The 15,866-nt window shown below is 34.8% G+C and overlaps 1 pseudogene; it reads left to right on the top strand.

The window, feature by feature from the left end:
• The first annotated feature begins 10,698 nt into the window (after window positions 1-10,698).
• LOC112489593 (cytochrome P450 714C2-like) lies at window positions 10,699-13,632 on the top strand (annotated as a pseudogene).
• The last annotated feature ends 2,234 nt before the right edge of the window (window positions 13,633-15,866 follow it).

Raw genomic sequence — 15,866 nt, 5'->3', positions numbered from 1 at the left:
CGATCCCTTTCCAATGATCTTCATTTGAATTACTCGTGTATCTACTTAGTCTACTTATTGCGTAGGCTAAGTCTGGTCTGGTACAACTCATCAAGTACATCAGACTTCCAATCACCCTAGTATATTCCACTTGAGATACACCTTCTCCTTTATTTTTGGATAAGTGTAAACTCATATCTATGGGTGTTCTGGCTATACTAGTATCATCATTACTAAACTTAGCCAGTATTTTATCTACATAATGAGTTTGACTAAGAATAATTCCATTCGAAGTTCTCGTGATTTTCATACCTAAAATGACATCTGCAAGCCCCATATCTTTCATGTCAAATTTAGAATTTAACATGGCTTTTGTAGTTCGGACCATATTGTTGTCACTACCTACTATGAGTATGTCATCTACATATAAACATAGAATGACATATCCATTCTCTATATCTTTTACATAGATACACTTGTCATTTATTTTGAACCCATCTTTTAGTATGGCATTATCAAATTTTTGATGCCATTGCTTTGGAGCTTGTTTAAGTCCATATAAGGACTTTACCAATCTACAGACTTTCTTTTCTTATCCTGGAGCACTGAAACCCTCAGATTGCTCCATGTAGATCTCTTCCTCTAGATCTCCATTAAGAAAAACTATTTTCACATCCATTTGATATACTGCAAGATCCTGCAATGCTGCGATTGCCAGTACTATCCTTATGGAATTTATCCTCGTTATTGGAGAATAAGTGTCAAAATAATCAAGGCTTTCTTTTTGCTTGTATCCCTTAATTACAAGCCTTGCCTTGTATTTATCTATTGTTCCATTTGCTTTCATCTTCCTTTTAAAAATCCATTTGTAACCCAAAGGTTTACAACCTGGAGGAAGATCTACCAACTCCCAAGTGTGATTTTGCAGGATGGAATCAATTTCACTTTTGACCGCTTCTTTCCATAAATTCCCTTCAGGAGAATTTATAGCCTCTTGGAAGCTTTGAGGTTCACTTTCTAGCATATAAGTAAGAAAATCCGGACCGTAGGAATTTTAAGTTCTTACTCTCTTGCTACGTCTAAGCTCAACTTTAGTTTCTTGTTCTTGATCACTATCATGATTATTATCATAAATAGTATAATAAGTTCGTTTAGACGTACTCGGTCCTTCTTCCACTTTATATGGAAAAATGTGTTCGAAAAATGATGCATTTCTCTATTCCATTATTGTGTTCTTGCGTATATAAGAAATTTCTGACCTATACATGAGAAACCGATATGCACTACTATTCTGTGCATATCCTATGAAGATGCGATCAATAGTTTTGGGACCTATCTTCACCTTTTTAGGTGTAGGTGCTACTACTTTAGCTAGACACCCCCACACTTGTAAATATTTGTAGGAGGATTGTCTTCCCTTCCATACCTCATAAGGTGTCTTTACCTTATCTTTCCGGGGCACCTTATTTAAAAGGTCATTTACCGACAAAATGGCTTCCCCCCACAAGTTCTGAGGTACTCCAGAACTTATCAACATTGCATTCATCATTTCTTTCAAGGTTCTATTTTTCCATTTAGCCATACCATTTGATTGTGGCGAATATGGTGGAGTAACTTCATGTATTATGCCATGTTAAGCACAATACTCTCCGAAAGGAGTTACATACTCTCCACCACGATCACTTCTGATCACTTTAACTTTCCTGTCAAGTTGATTCTCAACTTCCATTTTATAGAGAATAAATTTCTCTATAGCCTCATCCTTGCTTTTAAGTAAGTATACATAGCAATATTTCATGTTACCATCAATAAAGGTGATAAAATACTTATTACCACCTCTAGTCGGTACGAATTTTAAATCACATATATCACTATGCATTAAATCCAAAGGTTCGTTATTTCTATCAATTGTTTGATATGATGGCCTCGTTAATTTTGCTTCCACACAAGTTTCACACTTATGATTAGAATTAATTTCAAATGTGGGAATATGATTTAAGTTAATTAATCTCCGCAGAGAATTAAAATTAACATGTCCTAGTCTACCATGCCACAAAATGGAAGACTCAAGCAAGTAAACAAAAGAACTACTAGCTTTATTCATTTCTTTAGGCTTTACAGTCATTACATTCAGTTTATATAAACCATTGACTACATAGCCCTTTCCTACAAACATTCCAAATTTGGACAAAATAACCTCATCTGACTCAAACACTAAGCGAAAACCATGTTTGCTCAGCAGCGATCCAGATACCAGATTCTTACGAATGTCTGGAACATATAGTACATTATTCAAAATCAGCTCTTTCCCCGATGTCATCTTCAGGATTACTTTGCCCTCACCTTGGATTTCTGAGGTAGCGGAGTTACCCATAAACAGCTTCTCCCCATTCTTTTTTGGTTCGAAGGAAGTGAACATACTCCTATCCGAACACACGTGGCGGGTCGCACCAGTATCTATCCACCACTTTCTAGGATTAGATCCCACCAATTTCACCTCAGATATCACAGCACTTAGGTCAATATCGTCAACCTCTTTAGTGATGTCCCCCATCACCTATGCCTAGTTCCTCTTTCTCTTTGGCAGCCTACATTCGGTAGCTCTATGACCCATCTTGTCACAATTGAAGCACCTACCTTGAAATTTGGCCTTCTTGGAGATTCCTCCTTTTGGCCCCAGCTTAGAAGCTTTTCCAATTTGCTTCTTATTCTTGGAGCCCTGACCATGTTTCACAACATTAGCCTTCAACACAGCCTTCGAAGTTCTCTTATCAGACTTCCTGTTGTCATCTTCTATGCGAAACTTGCTAATAAGAGCCTTTATATCCATCTCCTTTCTCTTGTGCTTCAGATAATTCCTGAAGTCACTCCAACTCGGAGGTAGCTTCTCAATCATACTAGCCACTTGTAATGCTTCATTCATTATCATCCCTTCAACAAGCATTTCCTGAATCAGCACTTGCAACTCATGTACTTAATTCATTATTGGCTTCGCATCCACCATCATGTAGTCCAAGAATCGGCCTGTAATAAACTTTCCTGAACCCGCATTCTCGATCTTGTACTTCCGGTCCAGTGTTTCCCACAGCTCCTTAGCTGATTTCGTGCCACAGTATACACCATACAGGGCATCAGACAGGCCATTCAGGACATAATTTTGACATAAGTAATCAGAATTATTCCATGCATCCAACGCCATGAGAGTCTCCTTATCACTCTCTTCATTACTGGGTGACGCATCTTCCGTCAAGTACCGCGCAAGTCCCAGGGTGGTCAAGTAAAATAGCATCTTCTGCTACCACCTTTTGAAGTTTGCTCCATTAAACTTCTCAGGTTTTTCTGCATGACTAGCAGAAGGAGGCATCTGAATTCCAAAAGTCTGAGTGGGCACAGTCCTGTTGTCTCCACTTGCCATTTCTGTATCATCACACAACAGAAATCAATTAGTTGTTATTTTCTATATTAACAAACTAATTATAAACAATTTCCATAAGGAAAACACAAAAAAAGTTATTTTTAGGGTTTCTGAATACACCACAAAAATTACTGTATACACCCAAAAATACTATTTATAGTCACTATTCATCGATACTATTTACTGGTACTGTTCATGCCACGTGTCACTATGCTGATGTGGCAGGTCGGGCACGTGGTGCTCTCTCCTTGCTACACGTGGCTAGCCCATTTGCCATTGGGTCGTTTCTCTTAGGCCTTGATCTCAATTGGGCCTGGATCCTGGGTTGAACAGTAGCCTGTTCTAACCTGGTCTGGGCTTTGGAACTGGGCCTGACCCAAAAAAATTTAAAAAAAAAAAACGGCCCAGTCTTTGAGATACAGCCCAAACCCTAATTTCCTTTCTTCTTCAACATAACCTTCAACCGGGTCGTTTTGACTCGGTTTCTCTGGTAAACGGGTCATACGAACCAGAATCAATTTTTCTTCTTTTTTTCACTCTTCCAGTGGCCAAAAAATGGCCAAAAATAGACCAAAAGGTTTAGAAATTTATGGGCAATTTGATTTTGGATATAATTTTTGATTAAAAACATAAAAATTAATAATTACCCATAAATTTTTTTTTTCTTTTCTTTCTTTTGTTTCAACAGTGAAACACACATGGAAATATATAATCAATATATATATACATAAAAATGCAATATATACATAGCAATCAATAACATAATAAACAACTTAAATTTCCATATTATATTTACATATATAAAATTTGTAAAACGTCTTAAGATTGTTACAAACATAATATGTGAATATATGTAAATACATATGGACAATTTAATACAAAATAAATAAAATTAAATACAAAATAATTAAAACATTATAGAACTTGTAGGTCCTTGAAATTGATCTGCTTTCTAAAAAGGTTGACCGAGCCCTGTGTGATACCACAGTGTCCTTAAGACGTTTTACGACCACCGGTGCAGAAGTTTTGTAGCGAACATCTGCCAGGATATAAGGGCTACAAAAGCTTTCAAATTCAGCACCTCTGAAGCTTTTCTCTTCGAACTATCTGAATACCTTCCCTTTACCACTGTTTTTTTTTTTTGTTCTCTCTCGTTCAACTCCAAAAAAAAAAAAAACCCTTTTTTTTTCGTTATTTTCTGTAAAAACTGTAGAAACATTATCAAAGAACGTGTAAGTAACCAACTCTAAACAACAAAGAGTTGTAAAGCCTTCAAACTCTCAACTTGCCACATTCAAAAATCTTTTTATTTTATTCAAAAATAATGTTTTTCCAAAATAGAAACAAACAAAAGCCCAAAACCTTTTGAGGCCCAAATCCTTCACATATACATGGGCCCAAACTCTAACACTTGCAAATCCCACTTCCATGTAAAATCCAATTTCCAATGATTTTAAATTAGCATGTGGCTGCAACAACTCTAACGACTTCTCATATTCTCCCTCAAAAATATCAAACTCCAAAACTAACCTCCGTAGATGTTGCTTCTGTTGTAAATTTGGATTCTCTGATTCTTCAATATCAGGTCTCAAATCTTCAATACTTAACACTCCTCTCAAACTATTAAGGTTGCGTAGTTCTCCAACCTCACCAATACTCATATTCTTTCTCCTCTACCCCCTCCACTGTTTAGCCACAACAAACCTATCTAATGTTTGAAGGCAAGTCAATTCTCCAAGTCTACTGGGCATATGACTCAAACTATCACAACCATTCAACACAAGATGCCTCAAGCTGACCATTTTATGCATATCTCTTGGCAAACTTGATAACTTCTTGCACCCATCAAGATTCAATGTCTGTAAATTCTGCAGTTTGGTGATAGAATTAGGCAGCTCTTGGATTTCACGAAAAAAATGAGAGATTAAGATATCTCAAATGTTTTAATTCACCTAAATTTTTTGGTAGCTTCTCCATTCTTGAAAAATTGTTCAAACCCAATGCCCGTAATGACTTAAATTTGGAATAAAATTCCTTACAATTCATCATTGCTACATTAGATTGAGGAACACCAGATAATGTCCGCAACTTATAATTATGTTTAAGCAGCGATGAAATACCTTTCAAATATATTCTCTAGTCTAATGATGAATGAAAAGATACATGGATAAGATTTTCACCAAAATCTATAAGATCTTTATCTAGTAAGATACTAGTAGTACCAGCCACTGAAATTACAAGATCATGCATGAGATCATGCATTTTGCAGCTGCAGATACTGTTGGAGTTTGGTGTGGTTTTGGGTTCACTTGGCCAAGAGTGTTGTACACAAGATGTTAGTCTTGTGCACAACCTTTAATCCGGTTTTTGGTTTGATGTTTGGGTGATTTTTGTGTTTGTTTTTGGTATGTTGATATTTAGGATTGTTAGGGTTTTTGTTTTGAATGAAGAAGAAGAAGATGAAGAAGAAGAGAAGATGTTAGAGTAGGCCATACAAAACTAAACAGCACACTGCTTTTCATTCATTTGTTGCATATATGGATACAAAACTTGTCTCATACATATGAGGTGTGTGTGGGACCAAATGAAAGTCTTTAAAATTCAAAATTTACACATTTCCCACTTAAAATTATGATACATGACCGTTCAACCACCAGCTTCACATGTGAGTGCATAATCATGACAAGAGTTGGTGAGATTTTGAATTTCAAAAAATTGTCTCCACCTAATCCTGTATCACTACTTTGACCAGATGGAAGACTGAGATATCTTCATCCAAATTGCTTGAATTTTGGCATGTGGTATGTTAAAATATCAAGGATGAAATTTGGAGAAGACTATGTCCAAAAGAATTGGGTAAGGCCTCCAATTCATCTCAAACCTATGGGCCATAATTGCTGGAAATCTCAGCAGTTATGCCAACTTGCAACCTGTATATCTTGGGTTTTCCAAGGCCTTTTTGAGTCATTCTTTTTTATATATTTTCATTTACATGTCTACTACAATATATCCAAAAATCATAAACTCATTCTAAAAGCTTAGAGAACGCCAGCCCCAACAATAGACCTATGGTGCTGGAAACACTGTTTCTAGCACATAGCCATTTTACAAAATAAAATCAATATCCAACAAAGAGACAATTCCTAAGCTAAATACAATAAAACTTAGGCATTCAAAAGACATTAAAAGGAACATAAAACATAGACATAAATATTGCATTAGGTCATTCAACAAAATATTTCTTTTGAAGAAAGAAAAAGGGTGCAAACTTGGGTGGATTTTGGTTTGCACAAGGTGGCAAGACTACCACCTTTTCAACAGATACTACCCCATTCATCTTCCTCTGCTTCCTAAAAAAGGACCTCCAAAGTAGATCCAGAAAATATCCATAATAAAACCTTGTGCCATCCATAAATTTATCAACATTTGCACATCAAACTGATGACCTTTTGGAAACAAACTACAATAAGCGAAGCAATGTTTCAAATAAGAAGGAAGATGATTGTAACTTATCCTAAGTGTTGCTAAAATACCATCTCCTTGATGAGCTATTCTTGCAAGTTCATCATCCTTAAACAACAACCACTCAGTCCTAGGATTTTTGAAGTATAGTATACTTCCTATGGTCTTTATGGCAAGAGGAAGTCCCTTGCATTTTTCTAAAATTGCCATTCCTAAATCCACAATCTCTGGGTTTTCCAAATCTTGTTGTTGCCTAAATGCCATTTTCACCAATAAAGACCACGACATAGCTTTCTCCAAGCCACTTAAGTGAATTGGTTGACCATCAAATGAGTGGGTTATCATAGCAACCTTCTCACTGCGGGTAGTTACTAACACTCTGCTACCTCTTGCACCACCCTCTAACAAGATTTTTAACTCAAGCCATTTTGTAGGATCCTCATTCCAAACATCGTCTAACACAAGAAAGTATCTCTTTCCATCTATGTCTTTCCTAAGCAATTTTTGCAACTGATCCATTGTAAGATTTTGGTCTAGGTGGGTGGCAAATTTAATAATATTGCCAACAATTAGTCTCAAGTCAAAGACTTCTCAGACATACGTCCACAATCTTAGGTCAAAATGCTTTTGGACCATGGCATCTTTAAAAACAAGTTGAGCAAGTGTTGTTTTTCCTAATCTACCAATACCAACAATGGTAATGGTGGAGACATTCTCTTTCATTGCATCATCATGCAACAAAAGTTTCAAGATTTCCTTTTTTTCATTTTCCCTCCCAACTACTTCTTCTTTGCGTACAAAAGAGTGAGTCTCTCTTGCTGCTTTAGCTGAGACTAATTTTGTCTCTTCAACATGCTCCACTAATTGAAAGGTGTTTTCATCTCTAATCTCATCTAGAGCTTCTCTAATTTCTTTTATCTTATGACCAATCTTTAGACGAAAAGCAAGTTGATTTGAGCTTGAGAAGAAAATGCATACCTTCTTACTCAATTTATTGCCAGGCATCACTCTACGCCGCAGAGCTTCAGTGTGAAAATCATCCACCAAATCATCAGCATCGTACACAACACCTTCAAGTTTCTGGAGCCAGTCTCTAACTCGATTATTGTGTGCCTGCTTCTCCTCTGCATCAAGAAGTACAGTTTTGATTGCAGACATTGTTCTCTCAAGCATCCGAAGATCATTTTAGGCACCCCAAAGCAATCCAATCTCACCGCGAAGGAAAGAACCCAACTCCACAACAATTCCTTCAGCAATATTGAAGAGAATATTTTCAGCCATTGAAAAAGAAAACTAGAACTCAACAGGAACACTTATAACTTATATGTGAGAAGAAAAGCCGATAATAGGGAGATTGTAAGCTGGTGTATATGTGAGAAGAAGAGCCTGCGCTTGCTAATATTTATAATTAAGTATTAGAATCCATTCATCTAGCTTGCTTTCAAAAGAATTTATTCGTTTCTTCAATATTTGAAAAGTACTAGTTACTTGAGTTACAAGGTTCTTTGCTCTAAAAGCAATATTATATGTTAATTCCTTGCGTTTTGGAGAGATAGCTCACTAACAAATGCTGTAGATTCTTGCCTTGAGTAGGGAAATTCAATCGCATTTGGCATATGATAAAGTATTAAGGAAAGTATCGAAGCACTTGAGTGATCTAGGAAGTAAGAAATTTATTCCCTCCAGAAAATGGAAGTTCATTTTCCTTCTATTTTATTTTTTAATTATGTGTATATATTATTATATTGATTCGGTTATGAATATATATATATATATATATATATGTATATATATAGATACTACCATGAATAGGAGAAGGAAGTAATGTACATTTAAAAACAGAGGTACTAATATAGAAGCACTGTATTAGATAATTCTAAATTCAAATCCTCTATTTTCAATATACATTCCAAAAACAGAGGTACTAATATTATAATTGAGGCAAGTATAGAAGCAATAGCTGAGTAGTGTAGGAAAAAAGAAAGAAATTTATTCCCTTCGCAAATGTATATATTAATTTGATTATGAAGGGAAAAAAAAAGTAATTATCATGAAGAAGAGAAAAGAGATAATACAAAGGTACTAATATATACTTGTGCCAATTTCTCATTGAAAAAATGAGTAGAGTTTGATTTTGTTGCTTTTTGCTTTCTCTCATTTTGGTGTTTCTATTGATGTGTTTTCTCTTGTTTACATCGGATTGCATAGGTCACAATCAAATATCAGTCATACAGTAATTAGAATATATAAACAAATGCTTCCAATTTCCAAAGAGGGAAACAGAGAATTGAAGATTACCAAGTTAAAATATCAACTTTGCATATAAAACAAATTCTTGAAGTTGTAATGGACTATAGTTTTTTACATTACTACTTCATTTAAAAATAAAAAAGTTTTCAAATATAAATATAAATATTTTATGAAAACAATCCACTTTTATAACAAGACACCTATTCTTCCAAAGTTGAGAACTCATTCTGAACTACTAAAAGATGCTCTTCTTCAGAACATGAAAAAATTGTTTACTATAAGTAATCATTTCTACATTATGATTAACTGTTTTTGTTTTTTCTTTTTTTTAAAAAAGTCATATATATATGACCACGATTTTACACGATACAATCTGACACATGAAAGTATGTTAATAATAATAATTATACATATCTGAGAAGGTGAACTAACCATATAAAACTTCAAATCCTAAACTTGTACTTGTAGGAGATTCAAGAGCAGAGAATATGCGCATTGATACCAATAAATGCAAAATTACTACCAATTTGCTTATTCTATGACTGCTGTCAGCGATGGATAGTCAACACTACCATGTAGAAATTCTCATAAGAAGGAATATGAAGAACAATTTCTTTCAAGAAAGGAAGCATATATATAGTGTAAATGACATGGATACATACATGATACTACACAGTTTGGTTGTACTTAACATGCATAAGCAACTTAATAATGGATACATACATGACACTACCCTTGCACTTTTGTCACAATCTAAATTCACTTACAATTAGAAACAAGTTACCTTCTCTTTTATTTTATTTTTATTTGTTGGACCATAAATGGCATTGCCTTAAACATTGGCAGTAAGAAAAAGAGAAAGCAGACTAGAGAAACCAAACTTGGTCTCCTGCGGTTCTGGACAAAAGGAAGCATATACTGTTACATAACTTGAATAGTAATTTACATCAAATAGATGCACTCCAACTTCTTATCCTTCTTTTTTGCTTTTGTTTTTGTTCTTTTTTTGAGGCCATGCATGGAAATCACGACATATTTCATACAAGCTAAAAAGAGCTTATACAAAAAGAGTTTTATAGCAGTTGCAAGCTACCTAAGCTATTGAAGAATCATACATATAATAGTATGATGCAAGATTATGTAGGTATTAGAAGTATTAGGTATTTAAATAAAAGATAATTATTTAATATAGTGATAAGTATATGAGGATAAAATACAAAATTAAATGATCCGAATTTGGTCAAAAAGTTATTGGAAAGGTTCAAAGTTATCACATTATATCTTCATTAGCTTCTTCCTGAGGTATTGCAGAAAGTTCATCATCCTTCAAATTCAACAACTCATTTTTTGAATTGCCGAAATATAATATATTTGCTATTGTCTATATGCCAGAGGACCACCATTGCACTTTTCTAATATATCCATACCTAAGGCCAGTTCAAACGCCAGTTTTTTAAAACAAAGACCAAGATTTGTCTTCGTCTAAACACTTTTTAAGTAATATGGTAGAAAGTTATGGATTACCTTAGCAACATTTGGCTAGTGCTGTTTTACCTGATCCTCCAATACCAACTATATATATGGTAATGACAATGATATTGCTTTCTTCAGTTTCATCATCATCCAATAAGAATATAAAGATTTCCATCCTACCATCTTCTGTTCCAATAACTTCATCTTCACACACAAATGGAACGGGTCTCCCTGGCTGTAGTAAAGACAAACCATGTCTCTTCAAAACACTCCTCTAATTAAAAATGTTCTGTTTGTCCTAACCTCACCTAAAGCCTCCCTGAATTCTTTTATTTTTTGATTCATTTTCAGCCGAAAAGCAAGTTTATCTGCTTGTGTGAGATAATAATCCTCAAATCAAAGCTCTTATATCTGTGATTACAGGCTGCTGAATAGAGGAGAAAGAAGAAGAATTTTACAGCGTTTATACATCAACCAAAACACCATCACTTTGCTGCCACATCGGAATGAAAGGCAGAAAGGTCATCTCACACCACACGATGATTGCCACGTTGAAGCTATTGAAGAAATAAGCTGAACGCACCGTTCTCTTGTTTTGGATATACATATATATAGATATGTGTGTGTGTGTGTGTGTGTGTGTGTATTTTGGTCTTCTTCTTAATATAGCAGATAGAAAAAACAGATAGTGAAAAAAGAGAGTTGCAGACCTGTTTATAGCTTTGTGCGATAGAATCCTTGAGTTTTGAGAGCCATTCTTTCTTGTTTTCTTTGTGTTCTCAACGTGAGTTTGAGAGAGATCTCTGTGGAGATCGAAGAATGAATGGGTGTATTGGGATCTTGGGTTTTGGTTTTGGGAATTCTTGTGTGAATCCTCCATTAGAGACTTTGTAACAGCTTGTAAACATTACATTCATAGTGCAAAAGCTCAACGCCTGAGCAACGAGGACTTAGGTCTATTTTTGATCGAACCTCGGTAAATTTGTGTGTTCTTATTTAGTGTTTCTCTTATTGGAATTAGTTCCAGAATTCTACAACAGCTTGCTTATTTTATTCACAGAGTAACTTAACACGGCAAAGCTTCAGTGTGGAACTTGTCCACCTGGTTATCAGCGACAAACATAACATTTTGAAGTTCTTGAAGCTAAACTTTGATTTGATTATTGTTGTCCTGCTTCTCTTACTGCATCAACAAATAAGCTTTGATTGTGGACATTTGATTTCTCAAGCTCATGAAGCCCATTTTCAATACCCCAGTGCAATCCAATCTCTTTAACAGCTGTAGCCCAAAAAAAAGTTTACATATATGAATGGAAAAGCTATAACTTGAATTGCTAAAGACAAGCCTTCTTAGGTAAGTCTTCTTATCTATCCAAGGATCATAGACCGCTATTTGGCCGGGGTATTTTAGCTACTGGTGGATCCATTTGGGCTCATCAAAGAAAGATAATTGATAATTGCTACTGAATTAATAATTGCACCTGAATTATACCTTGAAGTTTAAGGTAAATCTCACACTGCTTAGTTTTGTGAATTTGTCAATGGATGAAGATTGTGTTTTTTTTTTTTTTTTGCATTTAATTTAGTTAAATTTTTGTTGACGAGCATGGTGAACCTAATGGTTGACTCTACAACATCATTACTAGAATCTTGGGAGACTAGAATCAGAAGTGAGGGAGAAATTGCAGACATTAATGTTAACCAAGATTTGAGAAGTTTGTCTGTAGATGTTATCTCAAGATCCTGTTTTGGTAGCAATTTTTCACAAGGGAGACAAATAAATTTTGTTGAAAATCAGACACCTTCGGAAGGTCATGTCCAACCAAACCATTGGGCTTCCTGGATGAAGGTACTACTCAAAATCCTTTTACAACAAATTTCAAAACATCTTGGATGGAGTTTATGTGTGACATTTATTCCTCCAATCCTATTGTAATTTAGTCCTTTGCTTCATGGTATATTTGGTCACAACATTTGAATGAACTAGACATACTTTATATATGCTGACATACATAAGTATATAAAATCATATAGATACATGCCAATCGAGAGCAATAGAGAGATTTGGAGATTAGAGAAAGGGATAAAATCAACGATATTAGCAGTGGTGAAACGTCGTGCTGAGGCTTCTTATGAAAAGGACCTTTTACAAATGATAGTGGATAGTGCCAGTCATTACATTGATATCAATAGCTTGTCTTTAGGAATGACTCGGGATAGGTTCATAGTAGATAACTGCAAGAACATATACTTTGCTGGCCATGAGACCGTTGCCATTGCAGCATCATGGAGTTTGATGCTATTAGCTGCAATCCAAAATGGCAAGCTCGTGTCCATGCTGAGGTGCTTGAAATCTACAGAGATGGAGTTCCAAATGCTGATATGCTGCAAAGCATAAAAATAGTATGTTCTATTCGTGACATCCAAATTCTTTGGATTTTATAAAGTTTATATGTCTTCATATGTACTATCCAAAGTGATGATGAGGCTGTTTTGGAATCTTCACAGCTTACCATGGTTATTCAAGAGACGCTAGGCTTTACCCACCAGCAGTTTATGTAGTAAGAGAAGCTCTGGAGGATATGAAGCTCAAAAACATTTTGGTACCAAAAGGAGTGAACATTCAGATTCCAATCTTAATATTGTATCAAAACCCCTAGATATGTGGGCCTAATTCCCACTAGTTCAATCCCGAAAGGATTCATAATGGAGTTCTTCGAACTTCCAAAATTCAGCATGCTTATATACCATTTGGAGTTGGAAATCGTATATGTGCTGGCCAACACTCGACCATGATGGAGCTGAAGGTGATTTTATCTCTTATACTATCAAAGTTCTGCTTCGCTCTCTCAGCAGCATACCAACACTGCCCAGCTTTTGGGTTGGGTATTGAACCTAAAGATGGAGTTACACTCCAAGGGAGAAAATTGACCAGACAGTTTGGAGCAGTAATCAGCATGTTTTTGCATGTCAAACAAAAAAGAGAAATTCAGCGTTGCCGTCTCATTTGGCTCTCATGCTTTATCTGTAGAGTTCATGCATTAAAAAAATAAAATAATAAAAAAGAAGAATTGGATTATGTAAGGCTGATGGATCTGATGGATGCAAACAATGCTGATATGATATAGTGTGCTTGTTAAGGAGTATTTGTTTTTAAGTTTATATTTTTGGGCCATTTCTGGGGAATTTGGCCCAATACGCTCATAGGGACGAGGTTAATGATTTTTGCCCCCTCATTTGATATCTTTTTTTTTCTACCCCTCAATATCTATTGTAACCTTAAAACAAAAACAAAAAAATACTTATATATCCTGTTATATTTTAAGCAAAACAAAAATCTACTTTTTCTAAACAAAGTTGTCCTTACGCGAATACACACAAAAACAAAAAACCAAAGTTGCCGTGGAAAAGCTAAACAAAAGTGCATCTCATCTCAGCACTGTCCGAGGTAATTGGTTGAATATTTTTGTTTATTTGTTGCTGTGGGACCGGTGTGGGTTTGTTTTTGTGTGGATTTTTAGCCTTGCCATGACTGATGTGGATTTGTTTTTGTGTTTATTTGTTGCCTTGCCATGGACCCGTGTGCATTTTTATTTTTATTTTTTGTGTTTATTTGTTGCCTTACCGTTAAATACTTACAAATTTAGTACAATGAGACATTGAAACTTGTGATTTGTGTTTAGTGTTTAGAACCGGTTAAAAATGTGGAATTTTTGAAGATTTAGGTTTTTTTATAGAAGTGATTATAACCTAGGTTTTAGGATAGATTGATATTGGGTATTAGTAGGAAATGAAGAGAGGAAAAAAATGGGACCGATTTGGACTTGAACGGTGGCCGGAGGTGGAAGAAATAACCCGGTCAAGAATCGGATCGGGACTGGTTTAGGCGGGTTCGGATCGACCCGGACAAAGGTTGAAGATGGATTGAACGACATGTCGTTTGGGATGAACGACACCCAGACGACACGTCATTTTTAATTTTTTTAAATTTTTATAAAAAAAAAAATTTTTTTTGGGTTCCATCGACATCCCTGAGCGTGGAAAATAAATAAAGGATGAAGGCAGGGAAATCAATGAATTTGATGAAGAATAATGTTAGTTTATAATAATGTTAGTTTGTAATAAAAAAAAACATAATATATGTATATATATGTATTTGTTACAACTTAGGGATATAAGGATTTTTACCCTGATCGAAGTTTAAATCCTTAAGCTAAAGGTGTTATCTCACTAGTGCATGATACGTAAACTCTGTCTAGAAAACTGCTTTTGTGGGTTGAAAAGAAGAATTTTTTTAAAAACGTACTTGACCCTTAGGAAACTAATTATATTTCTTTTTGGATTTGTATACAGATAAAATAAATATGAAGTGAATGATTTGTATAGCATATATAGGTGTCGGTAGGTCTGAGCTTTTATAACCAAATCAGGTTAAACACAAGCAGTATGGGGAAGAGATGTAGCTACATTAGTTGACATACTCATATAGAAGTGGTGGACATGTTGCAGTCCAGCTTAACCTATATGTTCAGATTATAGTCTACAACTTTTTATGCACATTTTTTAGACATATATTGTATGGTAAGAAATAATTAAATATAACATGAATATGATATGTATATATACAATCTAAGGGCTGCTTTTAATTGGCTTATAACAATCTGTCTGTTGCGTCGCTTCTATCTAGTCTTCCACCTCTATACTTCACTTTCTTGTTTTTCTATTTGGGTGAATTGACTACTTCCTCTCCAGTCATTTCAATATTTCACTTTATCTGCTTCTGCATGTAGCATCATAATTGGCCACAATTGTGGGTTGCTCTATTAAAACCCCACTTTAGACTATAGCTGCATTAGAAATCTTAGTTGCTTTTCAGACCTTCTTTTTTCTTTTAAGTTTTTTCTTCTTCCTTTTTGCTAGGGTAATTTATTACTAAAAATCAGTACTTGGAGATAAGAGAAAAATACTTTATGATTAATTAGAATTGAAGTTGAGAATTCTAGAGTTAGTACTTTCTAAAGGTATAGATATATATATATATATATATATATATAGAGAGAGAGAGAGAGAGAGAAGATCGGTGCATAAAATTTTAGGTACATGGTTAGCTAGAAGCAAACACGCAAATACTTTATCCCCAAAAAAGAAAAAAAATTAAAGAAGAAGAAGATAGAAAGATTTAGAAGTAAACACACTGCTATATAGTAAATGTTTTGTAGATGGCATACACAATATCCTTAGGAAGAGAGCGTATGAAATTGAGGATTGCAGATATTTATATATGAAT

This window comes from Ziziphus jujuba, chromosome 5 (genome assembly GCF_031755915.1).
Source record: "Ziziphus jujuba cultivar Dongzao chromosome 5, ASM3175591v1".
NCBI lineage: Eukaryota > Viridiplantae > Streptophyta > Magnoliopsida > Rosales > Rhamnaceae > Ziziphus > Ziziphus jujuba.
Note: the sequence above shows the minus strand (reverse complement) of the source record. Positions and strands in the feature narration are given on the sequence as shown.